Source organism: Dermacentor andersoni, chromosome 4 (assembly GCF_023375885.2).
Source record: "Dermacentor andersoni chromosome 4, qqDerAnde1_hic_scaffold, whole genome shotgun sequence".
In the NCBI taxonomy this organism is placed as follows: domain Eukaryota; kingdom Metazoa; phylum Arthropoda; class Arachnida; order Ixodida; family Ixodidae; genus Dermacentor; species Dermacentor andersoni.
In genome coordinates, this window is record NC_092817.1 from 71,930,658 (window position 1) to 71,942,024 (window position 11,367).

Below are 11,367 nucleotides of genomic sequence, written 5' to 3' on the forward strand. Positions count from 1 at the left end.
GTTTTTGTTTCTGGACACTGCGCCGAAAAGTGACCCGGCTTCTGGCACGTATAACAAACGCGCGCTTGCCTCGTCTCGAACCGCTTTCTGCGTTCGGCTTCGGTTGCCGCCGTCTCCTTACGTTCGGTCGGACTGCTTTCACTCGCATCCGCACTACGTGTATCCCCCTTTGCTCTCATGGGTGTGAACTTCGGCCTCTCAAACTTGGAGCCAAATTCACCCTTTTGACCGTCCTTAGCTCCACGAGCCCGACGCGTCACAAACTCCTCGGCTAACTCAGCGGCTCTAGCCACCGTACTAACGTCTGGCCTATCCAAGACCCAGTACCGCACGTTCTCAGGTAACCGACTATAAAACTGTTCTAGCCCGAAACACTGCAGAACTTTCTCGTGGTCACCAAACGCTTTCTCTTCTTTGAGCCACTCCTGCATGTTTGACATTAGCCTGTAGGCAAACTCTGTATACGACTCACTTCTGCCTTTCTCATTTTCCCGGAACTTCCGACGGAACGCCTCCGCTGGCAGCCGGTACTTTTTTAGCAGACTCGATTTCACTTTGTCGAAATCCTCTGCCTCCTCTCTCTCCAAGCGAGCGACTACGTCGGCCGCCTCGCCGGGTAGCAAAGTGAGCAAGCGCTGTGGCCACGTTTCCCGAGAGAACCCCTGCTTCTCGCACGTTCGCTCAAAGTTAACCAGGAACAAACCAATGTCCTCTCCAAGCTTAGACGGCCGCATCAGGTCAGTCATTTTGAACAATACTCGTTCTCCTGCACCGTGTGCCTGACTTCCATTACGAGCGCGTTCCATCTCTAACTCGAGACGCTTCATTTCCAAAGCGTGTTGACGGTCGCGCTCTCTTTCTTTCTCTTGTTGCTCTTTACGTTCACGCTCATCTTTCTCTTTCTGTTCTTTAAGTTCGCGCTCCTGTTTCTCTTTTTGCTCCTCCCTCTCCTCAATGGTCTCAAGGCATTCCGACAGCTCGTCATCCTCAGCTTCTAACTCAAGAATAGCCCTTAGCAGTTCTGGTTTTCTGAGTTTGTCTGAGACATCCAGACCCAACTCTCTCGCAAGCTCCAGCAATTTCGGTTTGCGCAACGACTTCAAATCCATGGCTGCTCTGAATGCTGCTTTCTCTACTGCCTACTATTGTCTTGCCGCAAACTAACCCGGTAGCAACGACAACCACAATTACCAGCTCTGTTTCTAACACTAACAAAAGCCTGGCAAAACTCAGAAGAAGAAAGTCCCGCACTCACCAAACCTCGCAGCCAAGACTTCAGCGCAGTCGTTCCGCTGCAGGCAACCAGTCGTCACACAGGGCTCGTTGCACTGCTCCCGGATGGTCGTTGTGCTGCTCAGCATACAGTCAACCGCATCTCTTCGCTGCTGGCCTCCGTTGTCGCGATCTCACCGCTGGCAACCAGATGTTGGAATCGCACCGCTGGCCCGAGTTGTTGGGGTCTCGGTGCTGACGCCCGTTATTGCCAATGGGTCGCAAGCCCCAAGGGTAGCGTTGGCCTGGCGGCCTGGGGCACTGGAAGCATCCGAAGGTCCCGGCAAAGCATGAGAAGACTGGTAACAGAACAACTTGTTTATTCTAACATAGCAAAAGAGCGGCCGGTCAGGTCGACCGAATTGGAGAGACGGGAGAGCACGTAACTCAACAGTACAAATCGGAGCCTCTCTCCTGGCGTCCGGGGGCAGCTGCTCTTATACTCTCGGCGTCGCGGTCCAAAAGGGAAGGTCACGGGATGAAGGTCACGGGATGAAGGTCACGGGACGGCGGAGCATGAGCCCACGACGGCGCGCACGGTCGAGCCGAGAGACCTGCTGAACCGAGTGCAGTGACGCATCGCCAACCCGCCCACACGACGGCGCGAACGGTTGAGCCGAGAGACCTCCAGGCTCCTCATTCGGGGAACTCCGCTCCCCGGCTGCCGCGCTTTGACAAGCGAGGGCACACACACACACACGCACACACGAAGACACGTGGCACTGAAACACGCCTGGACACGCTTGGCGGGGAAGCGTTGCGGCGGCGTCGCACGGGCCAAAATGTCCGCCGCTTTGAACGAAGCCCCGGCGTCCGTTGCATCCGCGCCGGCATTACCGCGCGTTGTAGGCGAAACGTAACAGTGGCAAATGAGCTCTGCGGAATCCCGCAAGGTGAAGGAAAGTTCACAAAAGGAAAGTTGCCATCCACCCTAATGTAGCATGAAGCTACAAAGGAAACCCATACAAGTTTCTTCAGAAACAAAGCTTCCCGGTTGGAGGAAAAATTCAGGAGCCATTTCACTCTGCCAAGGTGGATGACCAGCGAAGTTTTACACGTCATACAGGCTTAGAAGATAAGGGTGCATATATTTATTTTCATGCTTTGGTAATGGTGCTGTCGACAGCTTTGTGATAATAAATGTACAAGTACAGTACAATAAGTACAATAAGAGGAAAGTAAAATAAATGAAATGATTACTGTGATATACACTGATTGGTTCGGTTACGACCTTAGACAGAATCTTGGCCAAAGTTAAATCTATGCACTGTCGTAGCGCAAGCTCTTGTGTGTCGTGTTGTCTTATCGAACGATATGGTGCGATTGGGGATTGGGCACGGCCCTGTGTGACGTCATAGAATTGCATGCATAAGAACAATTCGTTCATGGCAATAAAGCCGATGGGTGGACAGTGGGGCTACAGTTTCAGCATTGGCAATAAAGCGTCGCCATGACACTGGTAGCCAAAGGAAAATTCAATAACTTTTGCATGTGTGGTTCTATCTTTTCAAACTATATAACAATAAAGGGAAGTGATGCAATTACCTGCAGAAGTAAAATGTGATTTTGGCGATTTTCTTTTTCGACACCTTATATCTTTATTTCATCGCTTCATTTGTTGCGTCAACGGGCGGTACTTTCGCTCATATCGCTTCGGACTTTCGGCTGCCATTCTCTTCGTCTGCTACTGCCGCCTTCTATGCACGTGCACGTTTTTTCGTATACTCTGCAGTTTAAAACTTTCGTTCCGTGCCTGCGAATGTGGCGCCAATGTCGAAAAAGAAACTGAGGAAAGGATACAAGGCTTGCGTCGCGGATGTGGGATGTGGCAACAATCCCCCATCGTGGGTAGGAGCCACACGTGCCACAGGCTACAACAACAACAACAACAACTCGGGGAGCAACACAACGGCGAACTGTTTTTAGTTTCCAGGCGGACGAGAGGTAAGCACACTTTTTCTGTAGTCGTTATGAAGAAACAAGCGCTGTGCTTATCAAAACAGTTACAGGACGAAACGAAAGACCCTTCCACGCTTGTTTTCGAGCGAATGCCCTTTTTGGTATTGCGCGACGCATTTTTGTGCTGTGTTGTAAGAAACTGAAGCTACTTGGCCGATTGATGCTAGCTGACACGCAGACGGAAATTTTGCTTCGTTATATGTTAGCGGTTGCTCTTCGTTTTTTCCACGAGTAGAAAACTTGCACTTTATATCTGCCGAAGGTATTTAATGCTGGCTCCGCAAACTGGTTACGCTGGAGAGCATTCTGGTGACCAGTCCTTTCTTATTACATTACCCCTTTGGAATGGTCACGAACACGGCAGAAGTGAAAAAAAAAGAAATAAATTACGCAGCCGTTTGCGTTCTGCATTACAAAAAGAAGTTGGAGTTACCTATGTAACGAAATGGGTTCGCTTCCCTTTTCAACCTGTGCCTATAGCAAGACAGAATATTTTAGTCACTTCGTCGTAATCTCAAATTTGTTTTTTTTTTCTTCTTTAGTCGTGTCCACGCAATATTCTGCCCACTTTTCACGTGTGACGTATGCCGAAATCACGCTAAATGGGGAGTCCTGGTGGGGCTGACATGCGAGCACATGTATGACGGCTATGGCCTCTGCTCGGACCAATTCAGAGGAAGGGACTACGCCGACCCTGTCGTGGTCGACCTGTGCCGACTGTTGGAGTCGGCACTGGCCAACCACGGTCCCTGTTTGAGGAAGGTAAAGAAAACAAGTTATTAGTGGATGCCAATCTGTGCTTCTGTAGTTCATTATTTTCGTACAAAAATCACTTGACAGGGGATGGCGCAAGTGTCACGAGCACGGCGAGCGCTGTCTTTTCGTCGTCGTTTGCTACGGCACCTGATGTCCTGTGACGTTAAGCAGCGAAATAAGCTCCGCGTGCACCAAGAAACCGCGTGCGTGTCAGTTTCGCGTTGTCGCTTGCTCGCCTGCTGTACGCGATGTTATCTATTATAGGCTAAACTAAAAAGCCCAACAGTTCTCGCTGACAACGAGCGAATTCATCATCATAATCATCAGCCCATCTTATGTCCACCGCAGGACATAATATAGGATCATCCAATTACGACTGTCCTGCACCAACCGATTACTGCTAGCGCCTCAGAAGTTCTTTATTTCATCACCCCACCTAGAATTCTGCCTTCCTAGATTGCTCTTCCCTTGTCTTGGCACCCATTCTGTAACCCTAATGGTCCCCTGGTTATCTAACCTACGCATTACCTGATCTGCCGAGCTCCATTTCTTTCTCTTAATGTCAATTAGAATATCGGCTATCCCTGTTTGCTCTCTGATCCACACCGCTCTCTTCCTGTCCCTTAACGTTATGCCTAACATTCTTTGTTCTATCGCTCTTTGCGCGGCCCTTTACTTGTTTTCGAGCTTCTCTGTCAGTCTCCAAGTTTCTGTCCCATATGTCCTTACTCCATATGTCCTTACTCCTAAGCCTTCCCAGATTAATAGCTTGAATACCTCTTCCAAGCATGCAGTGAATAGCATTTGAAAGATTGTGTATCCTTGTCTGACCCCTTTCTTTATAATCATCTTCCTACTTTTCTTGTGGAGAATTAAGGTAGCTGTGGAATCTCTGTAGACACTTTCAAAGATAATTACGTAAGTGTCCTGTAATCCTTGATTATGTAATACCTCTATGACTGCTGGTATCTCAGCTGAATCAAATCGCTCTTCGTAATCTATGAAAGCCATATATAGAGGCTGATTGTACTATGCGAATTTCTCTATTACCTGATTAATGACACGGATGTGATCCATAGTAGAGTTCCCATTCCTGGAACCTGCCTGTTCCCTTGGTTTTGTAAAGTCTAGTGTTGCTCTTATTCTATTGGAGTTTATCTTGGTGAATATTTTATATGATATTGGTAGTAATCTAATGGGCCTATTATTTTTCAATTCTTTAACGTCAACTTTTTTGTGGATTAGTATAATGTTGGCATTCTCCCAGTTCTCTGAGACACTTGAAGTCGATAGACAGTTCGTATAAAGGGCCGCTAGTTTTTCAAGCATTATGTTTCAACCATTTTTCATTAAATCGACTGGTAGTTCATCTTCTCCTGCTGCTTTTTCCCGTTTCATGTCTTGCAAAGCTCTTCTAACTTCATCGCTAGTTATAGAAGGAGCCTCTATAACCTGTTCGAATGGATATAGTGGCTGCTTTGGGTACTGTACAGGTCAGTATAGAATTGTTTCACTGGTCTCTGCTTTCACTGGTCTCTCTCTGCAGAAACATATGCAGTATGCTTGCGAGCAATTTCCTATTTACAACTTGTTTGCAATGTTAAAGATCTGAATGAAGCTCTAGTGGTCTTACATGTATTGCGAAACAAAACCAAATATGAAAAAAACTTTAGGCATTTTCAATATGATTTGCTAAATATTTATGGGCACATTAGCACAAGGAAAGCTACGTAGAAAATTAGCTAGGTATAGCATGTATTTTGGACTAGCGTGTACACCCACTGTATGGAATAAACAAAAACGTTGTTTTTGCCGGTACGCGAAAAATGTGAATCTGCTGCTTTTGATAACATTTTTGTTATTCACAAATAACTACTGCGACAAAAATTGCTATGGTAGAGCTGCATTGTGCGCAGTTAACAAGCATGACCTCTGTAGCACTTTTCTATGTTTGAGAAATTGTAGGAAGCTGTCTTGCGTGTGTATGATCGTAGTACAGAATCTGCGCATTTGCACAGAATAATGAGATACTCAGCTCTACGTTATTGTGTTGTGTATTGAATGCCTTCTTGTGCGATAGGTGGCTAATAAAAACAGTGAATAAACCACGTTTTTCGGCCTACTTATGTTTTGCCGAAACAAAATAGCCGCGTGACATGGCATGCTGATTCGCGCATCTTGAAAAGAAAGATAAGTTTTTACACAGATGCGTTGCACATATCTTATGAGTAAGAAAATAAAATTAGAAGCCGAAGGATGTTGAAAACAACATCTGAAAGAGGAAAACAATATTTAAAAAAGTGATGCAAGTGGTGTTGGTTTCCGTTGGCGCCTGCAGAGAAAGTCGTGTGCTCGTCGAGCGCATAGCAGACGACAAGCGGGATGGCGTTTCCGCCTCGCGCATCAACAAAACCGTTGCCAGCAGGCTTCATTGTTTCTTTTTTTTTCTTGGAGTTTGGGCTACTGTGCACCAGAGGAGAAATTGGCGATCGCGACCTAAATCCCGCTTACCTGGGGGTATAACTATAGCTGACCTAGCCGTGATGAAACCAGTTGCCCTTCGGCTTCTGGACCGCTGTCGCTCGTCTTCGTTAGTTCACGGCCTTTGTTGAGCACTTGAATGACTTGGTGTGGCACTTCAAACCCACCTCTTTTAGCACAAACTGAGTGAACCATTCCTTGTCTGGTTTGCAAATGTGAGCATTGAAGTTTTCAGCGATGATCACAGGGATAGTGTCATCACGGCTAAACTATACAAAGTGCGCGGTCATGAACTTCTCGATATCACACTCGGGTTTACATAGAGATATATGCACAATGGATGTCACAATTCTGTCTTTCGTTTGTACGGCACATCCCCGCAGTAGGCGACATTGTTCTCTTGCGAGTCAAGAGTGTACGATTGTATATATACATGTTGTCCTTTGCGTATATGGCAATGCCTCCTGCTCGTGCGTCCATGTGCTGTTCACATGCGATTCCAATATACCCTTCGATTTGAAACAATGCATCTTGATGAAGTTATTTCATTTATATTATTATTATTATTATTATTATTATTATTATTATTATTATTATTATTATTATTATTATTATTATTATTATTATTATTATTATTGGTGGAGTGTAAGAAAGCTGCTTCGCATTCGCTGCGAGTCGGCCCAGTATTGCACTACCTCCAGGATCGGCCAACATTTTTGCCCACGTACGCAAGTGCATTAAGGGTTAGAGGTATTTAGCTTCGCTGTAAATGTTGTCCTAGTCCGGCATTCGAACCTGGAACCGACGCCTTTCCGGAGCATTCGCGCTCCCATCTGAGATAACTAGGAGGCTAGAAGATCGCAGAGCGAGGGCAAATTTAGCGGCAACTAGAAACACAGGGACACTGAATATTTGTCTTTGCTTCAGGGATAATCGCATCAACGTCGACATTCGTTGTAAGGTGCCGGAATTCTGCCGGAATTTTTACGTTCTAGAAACATGGGGTATAGAGTTTTTAAGACTTCGAGAGTATATATGCCTCAGTAATTCTTTAAAGACGTCTTGGACGCCGTTGTTGTAACTGCAGTGGCAGGTACATTTAACGGTACAGAAAGCATCTGTAGAAGCTTTCGCTATAGACATATTGCACAGACTACTCGTGATTTAGTGTCAGTGTCAGTTTGTTATTCATTAACATACATTGCATGGGTTACAGGTAATTACAGACGAGGGCCCTAAAGTCAAATAATGCGATGGGACGTTCGGTTAATAACCAAATGCAGAGACGTGTGAAAAACAACAAAATATAAAATACTACCAGGCGTAGGCGGTACAAAAACGTTGCTTTGCAGCGGGAAAGGCTAGATGGCGCTTAATTGCAGCCGTAGCGAGGGTCCAGCTGACGCGGTCGGCAATTGGAGACACTCGATGAAATACAGAGAACGTGTGTCTTTTTTTCAGGCAAGCGCACGAAGTTCCCTGGCCGCGCCTCCGTCTTCACCAAAGGTATTGGAAGCATCTAGCTCTCTTCGCGGCCAGACCGGGCAGCCTTATCAGCAAGGTAATTGCCGGCGACGCCAACGTGAGCCGGAAGCCACTCAAAATGACGCCGTGCCATGTTTCCAGAGCACTATGGTGTATTTCCCTTTTGTCGGATACTATAACTTCGTATGTTGTGTGACGTTTCGATTACAGACTGCGAAGAGCTGCTTTGGAGTCCCTAAACATGACTAATTTCTGTGCCGGTTCATCAGTGACATAGTTAAGAGCGGCACGGAAGGCTGCAAGTTGGGCTGCCGTAGACGCCGTTACGTGTAACACCTCGAATTTACCGGTGATCCGCTTCATTGGGCCCGTCCGTCCTCATTAGCAGAGTTGTAATAGCTTGGGTGTCTTCGTTGGTAGACCGGGTAGCCTTTTTGTTAGTGAGGACATTAACGACAATGCCACAATGCCCCCTAAGCCATTGGAAGATGATATCGTGCCCTTTCTCCATCGTCTATACTATTGTACAGAGATTTCTTTTTTTTTCAGTACCTTCAACATATCCGGCAATCTGCTTGGCCACCAAGTGGGGGTTGGTTAGGCAACAGGACAGAGTCGTTTCTAATGCCTTTGCAGGAGGCAGCAAGTGATTGTGCTGGATCCAATATATGAAAGAATTTCACTGATTTAGGAATGCCGTTCGGCCGCTACTAAGGTGCTCGTTGACTCGGCGCCAAACCGTAACTTTCGCCGAGCTGGACACTGACGAAGTGCTGCTGGTTAGGCCCAGCTGCGTATCCTGCCAATAGCTGCCTTGACCGAAACTTGCCGTCGTGTCGATCTCGCCGCCAGTACATTCGGTCTGACAGACCTCTTTGGCGATCGATAATGAGGTTGCAATGACTGGCTAAACTGGCATTTGTAGAAGCCGAGGTTCGTTTCACCGCGTCCGCGGGCGATGTGCTGTCAAGTTCCATGAACACCGACCGAGTTCGTTTGTGCGCTTACTGGACGGAACCGTGTATGCGTATGTGCCGGCAGAAAGCTCCAAACTAAATTCGCGCAACGCAGCCTGCGCTGACAGCGTCAAGGCTTAATCTGACAGCATCAACACAAGGCCGCGCGCGCACATCATGCACTTCCCGACGACGCATGACCCACATTGGGCTACGCGACGAGCGAACACGAAACGCCCACGCGGCCTCGAACATCACGGTATTTCAAACGAGATATTTCAGTGAAGCTCCTCGCAGGGCAAAATTAAGTTTTCCGTACCCCTGGCATTGTAACAACGAACAAAACGGATTTCACCGCTGAAGTTAATTTCTTTCTGTCTTTCTGATTAGTTGGACGTTCTTGAGTAAAATCCGGAAAATCGGTTAGCGAGTGCATTCATTATCAAATTTGACAATCAGTACGCTAATTTTGCATGCAGAGGCGGGAGTTTCGTAACGTTGTGATTTAGGGCCGTAGCTCGATTGTTGGCCTAGAAATCTGAAGGTGCTCACCACACGCATGCGCGAACACACACTGAAGTTCCTCTCGGTTGGCGAACGCAAGACAATCCACTTACGCCGCCATTAGCTAGGGGTGGGGGGTGTTTGATTCGGGAGTCCCATCTATGAACGCGAAATTCGCCTACTTAGTGTCAAATTCAATTATCTACATTTCTGAACAAAAACACAAAATAAGATTGCAGTTGTTTTATGATATGATCTTCTTAATGCAAACATACACCATAAAACGTTAATGTAAAAATTTACCAACGCTCAGTTCACTTACTGAGAAATTACTAAGAAATTTAAATGACTAGTGCAATATGCAGAAAATTCCAGCGTTGGTGTGATCCCACGAAAACAAAGGAAATTGACGATTTCATCTAAATGGGCGAGAGGGAAGGGGACGCCTATTTCACAGGCTTTTGCTGTATTATCAACCAGCCTTATTGTTTCAAGGAGCTCCGTCTCATAGGGTGCGTTTCTAGCTGCGAGATTATGCTGGAAGTTCTCAAGCGCCTGCCTCCGAAGTCTCCAGGTAGCCTGTGCAAGTGCTTCCAAGGTTTTCTAAGTCACTTAAGTGCTTTCTAAGCACATCTTCGGACAGCAATCCTTTATTGCAGTCGATAATGAGGGTTATGATGAAGCGGTGGTATAAGTTTTGATGTATCGATTGAGGTTATAAATGAGTGACGACTTATTGCTTTTGCTTGCTAATGCTTATTGCGTTGGCCTAAGCGCTCCGCAGAAGGCCTAGGCAAACGCGTATACGTGCCTGTGCTTGCACGCTCTGAAGTTCTCGAAGAGTTGACTTGCACGTTTTAGCTGTACGGGAGAGCTATATCGTAGGAATCCGATAAGAAGTGCTCGGTACAACTGTAGTATGGAGCCAGTTGACGATCCCCATGTCAAAAGCTCAAAATACTCAGAAGAAATATTTTGACAGGGGTTCCACGTGCCGGCAACGGTGGTCCGAGGTCGAGCGTTGATCTTGCTCCCAACAGATAACAACAAATTGCTTATGCAATGGGAGGGACCATTCCCGGTGATTGGAAAGAAGAATGATTATTATTACTGGGTGCACTTAGGCCATTGTAAGAAGCTCTTCCAGATAAAATGTTAAAACGCTACGAGGAACTCTCTATCCCACCTTGCCAACATTCAGCGTTTGTCGTCGTCGAAGAGGCAGAGAGCGAAACCCCAGCTTCCGAGTTTTGAAATTCAAAAGAGCAAGCAAAATGAGGCGATTAATGTGTCTGATGAACTAGACAAGAGTCACCGTGCCGAGTTGCATACACTTTTAAAGACCTTCAAGGATATTTTTTCATCAGATTCCTGGAAAAGCAAACCTTGAGAGAAGCTGTGGAGAAGGACGTCGACGACATGTTGAGTTAGGAGTTATGCAGTGCTCTCAGTCTCCTTACAACTCGCCTTTGGTCTTTGTACGAAAGCCTGACAGAAGTTGCATGCAGGAAAGACAGGGAGATCAGCCAGTTTACCAACTCGCTGCCCTGTGCTGAGGAAAGGGCTAAAAGAATGAAATGTGATAGAGGGAAAAAAATGTTATACGTTAGGTAAATAAAACAGAGCTGGGAAGTGTATGGTGAGATGTATGGGTCATCGTGGTTCGGAAAACGCGCAATGTAATGAGCTCCGAGTCAACTTGTTTCTGGAACCTAGTTTTTTTAGTTGTACTGCGAAGTGTTTCCGACCGTATCGCGGTTTATAGGTGCCGTTCAGGCGGAGCAATTGCAGCCAACTTTTGTAAAGTTAGGTCCGCCTGCAGCAGGCAACACCCCTTCTTCCCTCCTAATAATTTCAGATGAGTTCATAATGCTGAACATACTTCGTAAGGTTCATGATCAAAAACGTTCATAAGTATGGTTTGCGATCATTGTCAAGACATCATCTTAAATGC